We start from the raw sequence: 10,155 nt of genomic DNA, 5'->3' as shown, positions 1-10,155 counted from the left end.
GGGAGGGGGACCCTTTAGAGCAAAGGGAGGGGCACAAGCTGCTGCCCACCTCCAATGATGGAGTCACAAATGACCCATTCCAAGATTCCGCGAGTGCCCCAAATAGGAATTCTAAGAGCCTATCCAACTACCAGCATTCACGCCTACTCCAGCCAGGGAGTCACCCCGGCGGTACAATCACTATTCACCTGCACGGCACAGTACTCCAGTCAGGGAGGATACCCGGGAGCATCCCAATAAATCATACCCCGCAAGAGAGCTGGCACATAATCCCCAGAGTTGGCCTGACCTTACCCCAAGTCCTACAGGGGGTCAAACATACAGGGAGGTGGTCGAGGAACCAAGTCCCGACCGCAACACCTCTAGCCCAAATCAGGGAGTAACTGAGTTTTGGGAAGGTACAGAAACCCACACGAGCCCGGACACAGAACGGGGTTTAGGGAATGGACAGCCTCCTGACAGGTCTTGGACGGACCTAGGAGGTTCTACAGAGACGCCCAGCAGTGGCTATCACTTCAAGGGGCCCGAGGGCCTACAGCTAGGCAGGTCAACCAGGTCACAAAGTGACAGAAGCCCTGGCCTGACGAGCCCGGTGGGCGAGCAAGCAGGCCAGGCATTGGGGCACAGTCCTTGGAAGGCACCAAGGCATGATAAGGAGAACAGGCTCACGTCTCCCCTCAGTCAGGGAACACCTGTCAGAAACCCAGAGCTGAGAAGGTCACAGAGAGCAAGGAAATCTCCTAAATACTTAGAGGATTACATAACATTGCTGGCCAAACAAAAGCCAGTAAACAGTAGAAGCACTGGGGAGTAGAACATTGCATCAAGAAATAATTGTATGTTGGTAGTAGTCTTAGCCCGGGGGAAAGGGGTGTTATGTCCCGAGCCTTGCAAACGGGCTCGGGGCGTTTGCAGGCAGTCCCGGGCAGGTGCAAGCTGCCCGGGACCAGACAGGCTGTCGCCAGCACCTGTGCGCATGCGCGGGTGCTGACGCGGGAAAAGTAACACATTGACCCGGGAATTACCTATATAAGAGGCTGGGAGCTTTTGGGCGTTGCTGAAGCTTCACCTGTAAGCTGAACACAGAATAAAAGAAAACCTGAGAACTACAACTGCTTCTCGTGTCTGCTTTTTGCCAAGGACTCAACAGGTTCCTTAGAAGATCTGCATGAAGCAACACCAGAGGCAACAGCCTGGACAGCTGAATTGGACATCCAGTGATGAGACCACTGCTGTATCCTCATAGAAGTTACATATATATAATTACGTGGATTGTGTGTATACGTTTACTTCTTTGTCAAAATCTCACCATAAGCTAAAAAAATAAAACAACTTATATGGTTGCTTACATCTGGTTTAGCATATTGTGCAATAGCCACCACAATGATTTGTACTTGATTTAATTGCAGGTGTGGTACCAGATCATAAAGAGCAAGTTTGCCACCAACCATAATTAATGAATGAGATAAGCAGTATGTGTGTTCATGTTAACCAGCCAGAGTGTTTACTGTGATGTCAAACCTTGAGGAACCAAATCCATGAAGGGCAACTGGAGATAATATCTAGAGGCTCATCTAGAGAGAGTATAAGAGAGACTGTAACTTGAAATAACCAAGATAAAGAAATACAGATATTCTTGGATTTCCAGAATTGCCCAATTAGTATGATCTACTATCCAGTTCTTGGTTGAAAATTTGTATTTCTCAAAAGACTGGATTTACTCTGGAGCAGACACAGATTTCTCATCTCTGCTGTTCTTCTCAAGTGGTCTTCTATAGGACTCTGTTACAGGTAGTCCTCGACTTACGACCAAAATTGAGCCCAACATTTTGGTGAGACATTTGTTGTGAGTTTTGCCCCATTTTACAACCTTTCTTGCCACAGTTGTTAAGTGAATCACTGCAATTGTTAAGTTAGTAACATAGTTGTGAAGTGATTCTGGTTTCCCCATTAACTTTGTTTGACAAAAGGTGGCAAAAGGTGATCCCATGACCCTGGGACACAGCAACCATCCTAAATGAGTCAGTTGCCAAGTGTCTGAATTTTGATCACTGTCAGTTCCAGTTCTGCTTTAGGCACAAAACCAGGTGGGTGATCTTGGGTTAGCTACTCTCTCTCTCTCTCTCTCTCTCTCTCTCTCTCTCTCTCTCTCAACCTTAGCAAGGAGGCAATGGCAAACTATTTCTGAAATCTCACCAAGATAACTTCAGGGACTTGCCTGACTTCAAAATACAAGAGTAATTCACTCAAAAGAAACAAAAAAAAAAAATGAGAATCTGTTTTATTTTGGACCTGAAACCAGCACATTGTTTTCTGGAAATTCTGACAAACCATTCCAGATAGATTGCAGTTCAGCAGAAAGGAGACAAATCTCTGTCCCAATTAATGAAATGGCTCAATTACTTTGTGATATGCATACCCATCAAATAAATGTATTTAATGTTTAGGCATCATGGTATCACCTCTGGCTTATGGAATCGTTACATGTCTTATTTGTTTCTTTGTTTTAATCATATTTATATATAGTAGCTACCCATCTCAAAATACGACTCTCATTTAAATACATATGCAAACATTGCTACCTGACAACTGAAGGAATGCCATCATTGTTACCTTAAGCAAAGGAAAAGATAGTACAAATGAATATAAAATCTACAAAGGAATCAGATTGTTAAATATGCCTGGAAAGATCTGTGACAGAATGCTGATTGAAAAGATATGAGAGGAAACAGTGAAGAAATTTGAAGAGTGTAATATAGTGGTACCTTGATACTCATCATTAGTTGGTTAATTGCTTTCGGGAGGTGTGATGAGTACCAAAAACAATGAGTACGAAACAATTTTTCCCCACAAGGAATAATATAGTGAGTCATAAGGCAGCTAACACTGACAAGTTCTAGCTTGTGCATTGAATACCAAACAAAGGATGAGTACTGGGGCAAAATTTTCACTTCAGAATGCATTGAGTACCAAATTCAACGAGTTTCAAACCAGTTAAGTACCAAGGTACCACTGTATGTATTTATATCAGGCAGGCTTTGCAGAACAAAACTGGCCTTCAGCAGGTTATGGAGAAATGTATAGAAGTAAAAATGTGTGGGTTTTTTGAGTCATAGAAATCATACAATACAGGTAGCCCTCACTTAATGACCATAATTGGGATCAGAAACTTGATTTGTAAGCAAAACAGTTACTAAGTGAAACCACAACTGTGCTTATGATCTTACTTCACCTTTTCTTTGCTTTACAGACCTGCAAAGGTTGAAGATGCAAGGATTAGTTGCAAAGCTGCTCTATCATTACTGATGAAATACAAATAGTGGCTAAATGATGGAGTTGCTAATTGAGGTGTATCTATAAAAAATACAGTAGAGCTTAAAATTATGCAACATTTTGTACCATTATGGAGTTAAAAGTTGGTTTCCAAATGAGATAACGAAGTATTTGATGGAGCTAGAAAATAGTTCGATATTGAACTGGAACTAAGGCAGTACGTGCAAGTGCTGGCTTTCTTTCTTTATTTTCTTTATGGACAAATGAATAAGAACCAAATCACAACATAAGTGTCCATGGGATAGTCAAATTTTCAGGATGATAGGCTCAGCACGATATTTCAAGCACTGCCTCCTTTATATGTCTATGAATGCTACCAAGCCCTGAACTCCAGGTATTGCCCAAAACCTGGAGTTCAATCCTGACAGGGCTCAAGGTTGACTCATCCTTCCATCCTTCCAAGGTCATGAGAACAGTATTCCAGTATTTAAGGGGCTGCCACAAAGAAGAGAGGATCAACTTATTTTCCAAAGCACCAGAAAGCAAGACAAGAAACAATGGATGGAAACTAATCAAGGAGAGAAGCAATCTGGAATTACGGAGAAACGTCTTAACAGCGGGAACAATTAACCAGTGGAACAGAAGTTGTGAATGCTTCATCACTGGAGGCTTTTAAGAAAAGAGTGGACAACCACCTGTCTGAAATGGTGTAGGATCTCCTGCTTGAGTAGGGATTTGGACTGGAAGACTTTCAAGGTCCCTTCCAGCTCTATTCTGATTGAGGTCAGTAAAATGAGGACCCAGATTGTTGGGGGCGATATACAAACAATGCTTACATTATAAACCACCCAGATATTGCTATAAAGCTCTATGGGGCAATATATAAGTCTAAATGCTATTGTTATAGAGAAAAAGGTGGAGCTTAAATGGTGAAGCCATACCCAGCATCTTGCAGATTTGGATCCCCACCTGAAGATGCCACTTAATCACAAAGCAAAGATACAAATAGCTTGGGATGAAGGGGAAGACTAGAAAGAACACTTTCTGAGGGAGTTTAAAGAATAAAAGACAGCCTATGAAGAGCATATAGATGGGAGGAAAGCAAACATGATTTGCAAGAATAGAAAGGCCTGATGAGATACAATAGTGCTACTGTTTACTCTGTTTCCCTTTCTTTTACTTGTCTCATGCCTCTAGTTCCTTAGGCATACTTTTTATTACTATTTCTGCTTATTACTACTTTTGCTTATCCCTACAAAACAGTGCATTGTACGTGGAACCTCGGTACTCATCGTCAATTCGTTCAAGCAGACACAATGAGTATCAAAAACAATGAGTGAAAAACAATTTTTCCCTTAAGGAATAATGTAGTTTACCTTGTGCATCAAGTACCAAACAAATGATGACTACCAGGACAAAATTTTGGTGTCAAAATGCATTGAACACTAAATTCAATGAGTTTCAAAGCAGGTGAGTACCAAGGTACCTCTGTATTTATGTTGTGTGTTTGTATAATTTAAATAGCACTTGTATTAGTTTATTTATTTAATTCTGATTACCAGTTATACAAATTACTTTAAGTTTGCTGTGTTTGTAAGTGCTTAATTAGGATGGAAATACATTACCTAAATGATAATGAGAACTTAGTATTACAATATTATAGTACTCTTTAACTGTATGGTGCCAATATTTTTAATTAACATTCCAATTAAAAACAAAATGGTGACATTATAATAACACATCCATCACAGAATGTTTTGAATAGTATTCAACTCATCTGCCCCATATGTTTAGGACTATATACTTTTAAAAACTGAGAACAGCTTTCAGGATATCTGCACTTAAAGAAATTGCACTGTTTTGAGAGGTTTGCAAGCAAGAGTTCATCTGGATGAAAAAAAAACCACACAGAGAAAAATGACAGATATGCAAATTGTGGGTAAAGGTAAATAATCCAGGTAAACCAATTCCATATTTTAAAATATAATAGCATAGAACAGGGGTTTCAGGCTGCTGAATCTGATACAGATAGTACTTGACTTATGTCCATAATGGAGCCTGTCAATTACAATCATGAGTCATGAAGGTCCTCAAGCAGGTCAATATACAACACAAACTAAATGCCAATTTTCAGCAAAAATGACATAAATTGTAATCACATGACTGTGAGTACTGCAAATGGCCATAAATGCTGGCCAGTTTCTAAGCAGCCGAAATGCAGCCATATGACTGCGGGGGATGGGGGGTGACATTGGAACTTCGGAACTGGATCTTAAGTAGTTTTTTGGGGTCTGTTGTAATTTCTAAAGATTGCTAAGCAACTTTAGACTACCTATAGCAGCGGTTCTCAACCTGTGGGTCATGACCCCATTTGGGGTCGAGCGACCATTTCACAGAGGTCACCAAACAACGCAGTCCGCCATTTTTTCCCCCTTTTCCTTAGCTGTGCTACTCCCTTTTATTCTATTGGCTTTTGAAAGCCAATAGAATAGACTCTCTTGAATAGAGTCTAATTCTATTGGCTTTCAAAAGCCAATAGGAATTGTCCAGGCTGTCTCTGCCCTGCTGAGCCCACCAAAATCCCATTCTGCAAACGGTGCTGCAAGTTGTCTGCAGCGAAGGCAAGCTGTCTGGAAGTTTCCACCCCTCCCTGCTGAGCAACTACTAAAAATGTAAGTAAAAGAGGGCCAGGGGTGGGAGGTGGGAGGCCGGCGGACACAGGGAAGGTTCCTGGCGCACGTGGGGCCCAGCGGGTGCCTTACCTCCCCTGGGCTGGGCCAGCTGGTGGCCCAGCCAGTGGTCACCCTGCGCCGTCGCTGCCCCTTGCCAGCTACGCCTCGGCCAGCGCAGGGAGCGGCACCACGCATGTGCGGCGCTCCTGGGCATGGAAAGTCCTCGACTTACGACCGGTTGGGTAGTCCTCAACTTATGACCGGTTGGGTAGTCCTCAACTTACGACCGGTTGGGGTCGCGGCATTAAAAAAGGTTGAGAACCACTGACCTATAATTTTTTAAAAAACAAAAAACACAGATCTCCTGATCAAGAGGCAAACCTCTAGGGCAGTTTTTCTCAACTTTGGCAACTTGAAGGTGTGTGGACTTTCAACTTCATGCTGGCTGAGGGATTCTGGGAGCTGAGGTCCACCCATCTTCAAGTTGCCAAGGTTAAAAAATACCACCTCTCTAGGGATAAAAAAATTGTTTGCCTTTGAGTGAACTTTTTTTTTTTTTTTGCCCTTATTCTCTCACAGAACCCATCAAATTTGTTTTCAGTTTTGTGAAAACCAGTTTGAAAAACCCTGGGGTAGAAAGCCATTGTGAAGAAAGGATTTTGGTCAGCATTTCATGACCACCAACCTGGTCAGTTTTCCGGGGAACCCCTCCGGAGGGATCATGCTGGCTTTGTTTGTGATGTAAATTCAGGAGTATTATTTTTGTTATGGCAATTAATATGGCCACATTCCACATGACCTTTTCTTCACAAACAAAATTTGATGTTCTTAAAATCTTGCTACAAAACAAAAAATAAAACTTGGTCTCAGGAAAAATATAAAAGCTAAAGTTAGCTACAGTATACATGCTCATGAGAAAAACAAAGTATAGAGTTAAGGCAATGAACAGTTTAGGACTAACAAAACATTACAAAAACTTGTGTCACCTTTCATTACCCTTGATGGTGAACTGTGAAAAAATTGCAACTTATTTCACTATTCTATTTAGTGGGTTTTTATCATTGGCCAAACATACTGTGGGTGTTAGGAAATCTCCCTTTGTTCATTTTCTTTAGGATGTTGTTGTTAAACCACCAAACATTCTCCGAACAGCTTCCACTTTTCTGTTCCTCTCCTCCTCCTCCTCCTCCTCCTCCTCCCCCTCCTCCTCCTCCTCCCTTTTCCCATCCCAGAAATGAAAGGGCCGGATCTCTTAGCTGTACCTTTTGCAACATCCATTGTCATGCCCCAAAAGGGGACAGTTTTACACTCACCAGGGGATTATTCAATTCCTCTGTGTGCGTGCATGCTCTTGTATATGTATGTGCACACTTATATGCACCCTTTCTTGTTCTTCAGATATTTAACCTCACGAAACTGACACACTGGCTTGCATCCCAATCAAAGCCACAGTGCTACCTTTAACTAACCTAAGTTTATCACAAATACCAGAAATACATTCATAAATAAAGGATCCAGTGTTGAATCAACATAACACTAAGGCAGGATTTGCACATTCATTCCATGCTAAAGCCAAACCAACCATGTTGTGGTTCAGCTGAATGAGGAAACGCAATCACAATTGGTACCCCTAAAGTCCTTAAGTGCTTCTCAAAGGAGGGATACCTAATGTCACTCCCAAGTCAATAAAAAGCGCTTCACATATGCTTAAAAGCATTTGGGTCATCAAGTGTCTACGTGTGTTTTAACCTGCATATAGCTCTTTGATCTGTTGTATGTTCCTCACGAAAGAAGGATTTGGACTCCCAGCCCTCAACCTTCTTATTCACTTCCTTGTTGTCCCAGAAACTCAGGAATGTGGATCTCCAGTGGTCTCCAGGTTAACTCCTCTTTGTGTTCCTAAGCACACTTGAAGAATGAAGTCCCTTTGCAGTTCAAAAGAGCAAACTGCTGGGGACACATCTTTAGGATTGCTCTCTTATTTTCAGAATCTGCTGCCTCAGATGAAGGCTTTACCTGCTTTGATGCCTTTTAAAGGGAGGGGGGGCTTCCAGCTACTGAAGGTAAAACTCCACGTTTGGAGGTAGCAAACCTTTAAGCACAAGTTTTCTAGGAACTATGGAGCCTTCCAGAAGGGCTTGACTGGCCGTGGATGTTGGGTCAGATGGATTTTTGCCTGGTTTGGCAGAGGTTGTTTTTAGGTTCTTATAAAAGAGAAGAAGGAAGGGAAACTTCCTTCTTTCTAGGGGTTGCATTCCTTTGTGCAAACCCACGGAGAATGTCATACGATGGGAAGGAGGAGATACTGACACTGACCATTTACTTACATCTTCATACTTCAGCACACATACGCTCAAGACCTGCACAAGATATTTTGCTGCTTGAAGCAAAAAACGATGCAGCCACTCACCCAACTCATACATAAAAGCTGATACCAACAGTCAAATCTTACTTTGACATAACAAGTGGGCTGCCCACGAGAAATCAGCCGGCTGCCTTAGGGGACATTTAGAGGGCACATGACAGGCTACCTTGCTTTGTTCCCCAATTTCTTATTCTAGATCCCTGGACCCCATTGCAGGTAGTCCTCAACTTACAACAGTTCATTTACTGACCATTCAAAGTTACGACAGCACTGAAAAAGGTGACTTATGAGCATTTTTCACAGTTATGACATTTGTAGCATCCCCATGGTCATGTGACCAAAATTCAGATGCTTGGCAACTGGCTCATATTTATGACCTATGCTGTATCTCAAGGTCATGGAATCACCTTTTCTGACTGTCTGACAAACAAAGTCAATGGGGAAGCCAGGTTCATTTAACGACCAGGTTTATTAACTTATCAACTGCCGGGATTCACTAACACCTGTGGCAAGAAAAATTGTAAAACTGGGCAAAACTCACTTAACAAATGTCTCACTTAACAACAGAAATGTTGGGCTCTGTTGTGGTCTTAAGTTGAGGACCACCTATATCGGTCAGTAAAAATAACTGGTAAGGCTGGCCCTGATGATTTTCATACGAACATTGTTATTATAGAGAGTTAACTTGAAACACAAATCCGTACAGTTGGACCCCCCCAAACTCTTATAGATACCTCTGTTCAGTCCGACCATGTCTGAATAACAGTTCCTCTGAGCACATGAAGAAAACAGGAAGCATTAGAACTGCTGAATTTCAAATCTTTTCTGTGCCATGTTAACCTGAGATATGGCAGTAGCAATAATATAGTGCCATTTCTGGACAGGAGTTGGTGGAGCCTTCAGATTAATTTTTGAGTCCGGGCAACTGCTTGGACAAGTTCCTGCAGTTTTTCTTGGCAAGGCTTTTTGGAAGGGTTTCCCACTGGTTCCTTCATAAATCTGAGAGAGATTGACTGGTCTAATGTCATCTCACTGGTTTTATACTTAAGGCAGGACTTGAACTCACAGTCTCCCAGTTTCTATATCCTGATGTCTTAACTGCTACGTGAAACTAGCTCTCTCCTTTTCTATAGTACTTCTTTCTAAATGTTCTATCTGCATTATCAAGGGTTTTTTTTCCCCACAACCAACCAGTAAAACAGGCCAATACTAGTACACTCAGACCGCAGACTGGAGAAACTGAGGCTGGAACAGTGACTTCCTTGTCTGTATATTTAGGAACCTAATTTGAAGCCTTGGATGAGGGGGCAGAAGTCCTTCTCTAGTCAGGTGTAGAAAGCAGTTTACCAAAACTCAATCCAAGGTCCTCTGGCTGAAGGTCTCTTTGTAGCTTTGTAAAAAGATAGAAAGCTTTGCAAATAAATCAATGAAATAACAGGACAAAGTCCTGGGTGCCCTTTATGGAATGAGTAGGAGGAGAGGCATGTTAGTCTACGGTGACAAAAATAAAAAAAATTCAAGAGGTGCCAGTAGTACTTTTTCCAGCCAATAAACTTTATTAAGAGGTATAAGGAATTATGAGCTGCAATTCATGAAAACCTATACCTTTTATTAACATTTGCTAGTTGGAAAAGGTGCTGCCGGATTTCTGATTTTATCGAGAGAAATACCCCGTCTGATTTAATGGATGGATGATTGGATGGAGAGAGAGAGAGAGAGAGAGAGAGAGGTGGGTGGAGGGATGGCATGGCATGGCATGGCATGGCATGGCATGGACTGATGGCTGGGTGGATGGACAGACAGACAAATAAAGAACAGAGGTCATCTCAAAGGAAGAGGAGCACA

This window comes from Crotalus tigris, unplaced genomic scaffold, assembly GCF_016545835.1.
Source record: "Crotalus tigris isolate CLP2741 ecotype Arizona unplaced genomic scaffold, ASM1654583v1 scf7180000017977.1317863, whole genome shotgun sequence".
Classification (NCBI taxonomy): Eukaryota; Metazoa; Chordata; class Lepidosauria; order Squamata; family Viperidae; genus Crotalus; species Crotalus tigris.
The sequence above is the reverse complement of the archived record's forward strand: the minus strand, read 5'-3'. Positions refer to the sequence as shown.